Raw genomic sequence first — 8,003 nt, 5'->3', positions numbered from 1 at the left:
ACAACATAATGATTTGATATTTGTAAATATTGCAAAATGATCACCACAATGACTCTAGTTAACATTCATCATCACACAGTTACAATTATTTTTCTTGTGATGAGAACCTTTAAGATCTACTCTCTTAGAAACTTTTGGATATGCAATACAATATTACTACCTATAGTTCCCATGCTGAACATTACATTCTCATGACTTATTTATTTTATAGCTGGAATTTTGTACCTTTTGACCCCTTTCACCCATTTCACCTGCCCCCCACTCCCTGCCTCTGGCAACCACCAATCTGTTTTCTATATCTATGAATTCGGTTTATTTTTTAGATTCCACATATTGGTGAGATCATGTGGTATTTGTTTTCCTCTGTCTGACTTACTTCACTGGAATAATGCCCTCAAGGTCCATCTGTGTTGTTACAAATGGCAATACTTCATTCTTTTTTTTTTTTTTTATGGCTGAGTGATACTCCATTGTGTGTGTGTATATATATATATATATATATATATATATAACATTTTCTTTATCCATTCACCCTTCGATGGATTTTTAGATTGTTTCCATATTTTGGCTATTGTAAATAATGCTTCAATGAACATGGGGGTGCATATATCTTTTTAAGTTAGTGTTTTCATTTTCCTTGGTTAAATACCCAGAGGTGGAATTGATGGATCATATGGTAGTTCTATTTTTAATTTTTTGAGGAATCACCATACTGTTTTCCATAATGGCTGCACCAATTTCCATTCCCACCAACAGTGTACAAGTGTTCCCTTTTCTCCACATCCTCGACAGCACTTGTTACCTTTTGTGGTTTTGTGTTTTTTGGTTGCTTTGGTTCTTCATTGCTGCAGGCGGGCTTTCTCTAGTTGCAGTGAGTGGGACTACTCTTCATTGTTGTGTGCGGGCTTCTCATTGCCGTGGCTTCTCTTGTTGTGGAGCACGGGCTCTAGGCATGCAGGCTTCAGTAGTTGCAGCACTAGGGCTCAGTAGTTGTGGCGCACAGGCTTAGTTGCTCTCGGCATGTGGGATCTTCCCAGACTAGGGATTGAACCATGTTCCCTGCATTGGCAGGCAGACTCTCAACCACTGTGCCACCAGGGAAGTCCACGTCTTGTCTTTTTGATAACAGGTGTGAGGTGTTATCTCATTGTGGTTTGATTTGCATTTCCCTGATGATTAGTGATATTGAGCACCTTTCCATGTACTTGTGGGCCATCTGTATGTCTTCTTTGGAGAAATATTCAGATCCTCTGCTCATTATTTAAAAATCAAATTGTTTTTGTTTTTGCTGTTGAGTTATATGAGTTCTTTATATTTTGGATATTAACCTTTTCTCAGATATATGATCTGCAAATATTTTTTCTCATTCAGTAGATTGTCTTTTCATTTTGTTGGTGGTTTTCTTTGCTGTGCAGAAACTTTTAGTTTGATGTAGTCTCACCTGTCTATTTTTACTTTTGTTGCCTTTGCTTTTGGTGTCAAACCCCAAAAAATTATCACCAAAATTGCTGTCAAGGAGCTTACCACCTTTGTTTTCTTCTAGGAGGTTTAAGATTTCAGGTCTTATGCTCAAGTTGTTGATTCATTTTGAGTCAATTTTTATGTATGGTGTAAGAGAGGGGGCCAGTTTTGTTCTTTTGCATGTGGCTGTCCAGTTTTCCCAACACCATTATTGAAGAGATGTCCTTTCCCCATTGTGTATTCATGACTCCTTTGTTGATTAATTGACCATATATACATGGGTCTATTTCTGGGCTCTCTATTCTGTTCCATTGATATATGTGTCTGCTTTTATGACAATATCATACTGTTTTGATTGTCATAGCTTTGTAATATAGTTTGAAATCAGAACGTGTGATGCCTTAAGCTTTTTCTTCTTTTTCAAGAGTGCTTTGGCTATTTGGGGTCCACCCTGTAACTCCTTATTATTCTTTATTTTTTCCAAAACTTTTATCACTATCTGATATTATATATTTATTTACTTATTTGTTATTGTCTATCTTCTGCTACAAGACTATAATCTCCCTAAGAGTAGAAACTTTGTTTCAAACTATACTTTCTATGCTTGACCTGCATAGAAGTCAGGCATAGAGGATAGAAGTTTGTTTTGTCTTTTGCTGCATAGGAAACCATACTAAAATGTAGTGGCTTGTTTATTTAAAGCCCATGATTCTGTAATTTGGCTAGATTTAGTTGGTCAGTTCTTCTTTTCATCTGACCTTCGGTAACTCACATGGTTGCATTCATCTGGAGGTTCAATGGGACTGGATGGTCCAAGATGGTAAAATCTAGTAGTTAACTGTTGGCTGAAGTGCCTTGATTCTCCTCTATGTGGCACATCCAACAAGATACCTTGTGTTTTTTAAATGGTGGCAGCAGTGTTCTAAGATAATAGAAGTGAAAACTGCAAAGCTCTTTAAGGCTTAGCCTCAGAAGCTACTTATACAATGTTACTTTCACTAGATTCTGTTGATCAATGCAAGTAACAAGGACAGCCCAGATTCAAGAGATCAAAAATTAGATGAGAGGTTCAGCAAAATCACACTGAAATCACAAAGAGCTGTGATTATTCTAACAATCTATTACAAAGCTCAATAAAGGTTTGTGAAGTGAATGAATGTATTATCATATCATGTCTCAAGTTCCATGCTTTATATTCAAGGTCTGCTGTGATCCTGCTTCCAGAGCACAAATAACATATCTTCCCCAAGCACTCATCAAATCTGCTCTATAATTTATTTATTTGTGTGTGTGTTTTATCCTCACAGAAAGGACATTATCTTGTTCTCTTGGTATATCCCATGTATCTATCAGATATCCAGGCTCCAAAGAGACACTCTGTTGGTCTTTAATGAGTTTAATTTAACTTAACAACCCTGACATCTTATCCCCTACCTTCCATTCCATCATCATGAAGTCACTAGTTGAACAATTCCCTGAAAATCTTATCATTATTCCAGTCTCCATGCCTTTACTCATTCCATTTTCCCCACCTAAAATACTCCCCTTCTTCCTCTTTGCGTATTTCAGTGTTTCTCACTGCCATTTAGCAACTTTGGCCCTACCCACTAAATTCCAGCTGAGGCAGGGTCATTATGACAACCATGATAAAGCCCCTGGTTAAATATCACTAGCAGACTATCCTTTGGGCCTACAGTGGGAACAATATTGTTTTGCCTGTCCAGTACCACCTCCTGTCTTAGGAAGTGTTCCTTCCCCACTCCAACTACATCGTTCTTGAAGAAGTTACTCTATTCCTGTAAATCTGTGCCCTCCTAGGTACAGCTGAATTATCTGGCATGTCTGAAGAAGGTCAGGCACTAGCCTACCCAGTTTGCTGAAATTTAATAGAAATTAGGAGTGGAGCAGACCCCTCTTGTCCTTCTGTAATGGAATCCCCTTCCTCCAACATACATATATGGGTTGACCCCAAGTACTGAGGATGCTAATATCTAAATAAACACTACTCACACCAAAAGCCATTAAGTTTCTATAAAGCTTAGGGTAGGGTTGGGTTGTGAAAAACACTTGGGTTTTTACAAAAACTGAAGCAAAAAGCCTGGGCAGAAAATTCAATAAAGCAGGGCAGAGGAATTTCACTTATACATTTTTCCTGGGTAGGTAGCTAGAAAGGAAAAGGGAATTGAAGAGAAAATATATGCATGGAGTACTAAAAGCTGCTGAGTTAAGGTTTTGGATGCTGCACAGATAGAAGTTTGGAACTAGAAAGGAGATAAGGACCTGTGCCTGGGGAATACCTCTTCAGTCACCAGAAAAGCTAAGAGAGAGAGCTCCAACGTGGACAAGGGGCAGACGGGGGCGACCTGGGAAGGGGAAACCTTTTATTCTACATATTAACTTGTGCCAAGCTAAAGTGAGTCTGTACTTGAAATTAGTGACCTATATTCTCAATTTTGGTGACTGGCACCCTAATCTGTCACTCAAGCAATCTAGAAACCTAAGAGTCACTAGTTTTACATTGACTCTATCGTCCCTTGCCCCTCAAGGTTAATCATCAACAAGCCCTGTCAATTTTGCCTCTTTTTTTCCAATCCATCTCCTCCTCTCTATTGTTACTACCATTGACCTAGTTCAGGTCCCTATAATCTCCCACCTAGACAACTGGTCTTCCTGCCTGCAGTTTAATCCCCTTCCAATCCATCCTTCATACGCTGCCAGAATAATCTTTCTCAAGCACATATCTGACCATGTTGCCCTCCTTCTTAACAACACCCCCATCCACCAGCTGCCCAGTTCATACCGTCTAAAAACTAAACTCTAAGCATAGCACTCCAGAATTCTTGTGGCCTGTTTAACTTTCAGCCTTCATTCTGGCCATCCGTCCCCCTCCCCCAAACACACACTTCTGTGCTCTAGATGCACTGACCTACTTTCAGTTCCCCAACACAACATGCTTTATCAAGCCCCTACACATACCTGGAATACCTTCTCCTCCTCATGCCAGCCTGGAGAATTCCAATCCATCTTTGAAACTCAGTTCAGGTGTCATGTCCCCCTGAATTGCCCCAGGCAAAATCAGTTTCCCCTCCTTCAAGGCCCCCACAGCTGCTTGTATACACTTCTTCCGTTACACATGCCTAGTTACTTGCCTGTCTTCAACCAGCAATGGGAAACTCTCTGAGAACAAGACTATATTTTATTTATCTTCATATTCTCTGTGTCTAGCGTAAGCTTAAATAGGGGCTCAAGGCTGTTGAAGGAATAGATGGATATTTGATACTTTTTGGTACTTTAGGTTACCAAAAGTTGCAGTAAAGGAGGTTCTGCGTACAAAATAGCTGATGGTGTGTGTGCTGTCATGCCTTGGAAAGAGGCCCTGGTATTTTTCGGTTTTGTTTTTTAGGTGTATTTTAATAATTCATTCGACAATGATTTATTAATAATCCACTATGTGTCAGGTCCTGTGCCATTTTTAAAGGTCAGTGGATACTGGACATCAAGCAGGTCAAACAGCCTTGGCCTTCAAGCAGGTACTCTCCAAGAGAAGCTTTACAGCTATATGGAATTACAGTACAAAATTATTTTTGAAAGCAGATTCTGGGAGATGTAATTATTTCACCATTCTAAAGGAAAGTTTAAACAACTTGTTGAATAATTTTAAAATGAAGGAACAAAAAAAGGATAGAGTGACTACAGGCTACAGGTAATAGATGGAATGACATGACCAATCCCTGCCACATGGTGGCAGTGCTTCTCCAGGGATGAGGATTTAGTGGCCTAGGACTTCAGAAAAGCATGTTCTCACACTTGAACTCCAGAGGAGGAAGAGTACTAAAAATTTAACATGGTAGACTCTCTCAATTTGCAGAAAAGATGAAGTAAAACATATAATTTAATCAACTTTCTCCCTCCAAACTTTCGTGGGCCTTTGGAATCTGCTTTTATTTGTTGGCCAGCAAGGAAATATAAACAGAACTTTGGACTGGGCTGAGCGTGTTAAATTACAAGGCTTAGTTTTTCATAATTGCTTTCTTATATTGATTTTTTGTGATATAATGATAGATTCTACTAGTAAAACAATTTCTCAAATTCTATGACCAAAATAAGTGTGTCAGTATTGTAAAGTATTTCCTGTAGATTACCTAACTTCCAGGCGCTCTGCTAATCAAACCCATTTGAGAATCATGATCTAATCCAATGTTTTCTAATTACAAATAAAGAAAACAAGGCTCTGAGAAGCTAAATGACTTACTTAAGATCACAAAGCCATTTATGCGATAGGTTCAGGCTCATCCTTGCAAAGTGAACACTCCAGATCTTTCCCTCACTGCCATCTATCAACTTCATAAACAGAGTTTGTTGGATGATTAATCTTGAGAATCAAGAGACAGAGAGGAGTCAACGTGACTTCCAGATTTCTGAATTGGTAACTTGGATTACGGTGCTACATTCTCACCAAAACTGAGAATATCGATTGCTAATTTCAAATACAGACTTGCTTTAGCTTGGCACAAGTTAATATATAGAATAAAAAGTTTCCCCTTCCTAGCTCACTCCTTCCACCTATTGTCCAAATCAGAGCTCTCTTAGTTTCTCAGGTGACTGAAGAAGTGCTCTCCACAGAAAGGAAAATGCTAATCGTTCTGAAAATGTTAATGTCAGGAGTGTCACCTCATTTATTCACTTCCCAGAGGGAATTCAAGAAGAATAATATAGTTGTCAAGCGACTGAGTTAATTAGATTAACAAATATTGATTGATTTCTCTACCATGATCCAGGTATGTTCTAAGCCCTTGGTTCTCAAAGTGTGATCGCCATACCAGCTGCTTTAGCATCACCTGGGAACTTGTTAGAAATGCAAATTCTTGGCCCTCACATCAGACAAACTGAATCAGAAATTCTGGGAATGGGGTCCAAAAATCTGTTCTTACAAACCCTTCAGGTTATTCTGATGCATCCTCAAGTTTGAGAATGACTATTCTAGATCAGGAGCATATGGTGTTAAAGAAAAAAAAAGTGCTTGTCATCTTGAAGCAACAATATACAAACACACGAAAATAAAACTTCAGGCAGAGGTAAGTGCTATCAGGGAAACCAGTACAGGGGATGGAGGGAGAATGTAGAGGGTGTGCAGGCAAGGTCCCTCTGAGGAGTATGAGCACTGGAGTCAGACTGAGCAGGGTGTGAATATCGGCTCCACCAGTTACTAGCTTTTGAAAGGTTTAGTTTCCTCATCTGCTAAAATGGAGATAGTATTACCTTACAAAGTTACTCTAAAGATTAAATAAGATAATGCTTGCAAAATTCTTGTAACTGTTTCCTGTCTCAAGGTAAGCCCCCAAAAAATGTTAGCCCTCCAAATATGAGGGAAGAGTGTGTAGATGTATATTTAGGAATCATCAATGTAAAAATTAATAGTAAAGTGCGTGAAAAGGTGGATAGACTGAGATGTGAGAGAAGAGGATGGAAGATGGGATCTTGTTGGTGGGAGCAGACATGGGTTGAAAGGAGGTGAAGAAATGAAGATGAGGAGAGAGAACTTTTATCTGAACTCAGCTAAAGCTGGAAACTTGGAAGAGGAGGCCAGTGGATAGGGTGACTAACCATCCTGGTTTGCCTGGGACTGAGGACATTCCTGGAGGTGGGACTTTCAATGCTAAAACTGGGCAAGTCCTGGGAAAACTGGAATGAGTTGGTCACCCTGTCAGTGGATAGGATCACGGCCGGTGAAGTGGGGGAGGTAAACGTGACCTTTCTTTCTTGGTGCACTCATCTCTTCCTTACAGTAATCTTGTAAATATCTTCTAGTAGCTAGACTCAACAAGAATCTGGAGGGCAAGGGAGCTCGAATAATGCAGTGGGGAGAAGTCAGCCTTGCCTGGACAGAGCAGGATAAGGAAAGAGAGAGAATGGACCTGAAGGGCCAAAAAGATAGTAACAAGGACAATGACAAGGGATTAGAACTGTCCGGGATTAGTCTGACTCCAGACCTTTTTTTTCCTGCCTTGTCCAAAGAGTATGGAAGTGGGATGAGTGTGTGTTTTCTGCATACTCGAATTAACCTTAAATAAAATAATAAAGGTTATCCAAGGATATTCTTTGGTATCTGAGCAGCCCACAAAACTTTTCTTTTTTGATGTCCAGTGGCGTGAGTGCCATGTACAAAAAGGAGCAGGTGGGACCCAGCTGCTCCAGGAAAGGAGGTCCTGGAGAAAATCCCCACGGGGATGACTTCAGGTGCCCAGGGATCTTCTGGCTCAATTCCCGCCTGGAGGGCTTACTCCTCAAAACGCGCTTGATGGGAGCTGCCGCGCTACGGTAAAGGTCAAAGGTCACCGCTCGCACGTTAAAGTCTTGCAAGGCCAGAGGGTCTGGTCGCCAGGCAGCCAGGACACTTCCAGCCTCCCCCTGCCTCAGTTGACAAGAGGAGCCGCGGCCCGCCAACCTAACCCAGATGATATTCAACGGGCCGGCCGAAGGAGCTTCGATTGGTAGGACAGGATGGGGGCGCGGCCTCATGTAGAAAGCCTCCTCTGGATTGG

Source organism: Neophocaena asiaeorientalis, unplaced genomic scaffold (genome assembly GCF_003031525.2).
Source record: "Neophocaena asiaeorientalis asiaeorientalis breed wild unplaced genomic scaffold, Neophocaena_asiaeorientalis_V1.1 scaffold106, whole genome shotgun sequence".
NCBI lineage: Eukaryota > Metazoa > Chordata > Mammalia > Artiodactyla > Phocoenidae > Neophocaena > Neophocaena asiaeorientalis.
This window is presented reverse-complemented; position numbering follows the sequence as displayed.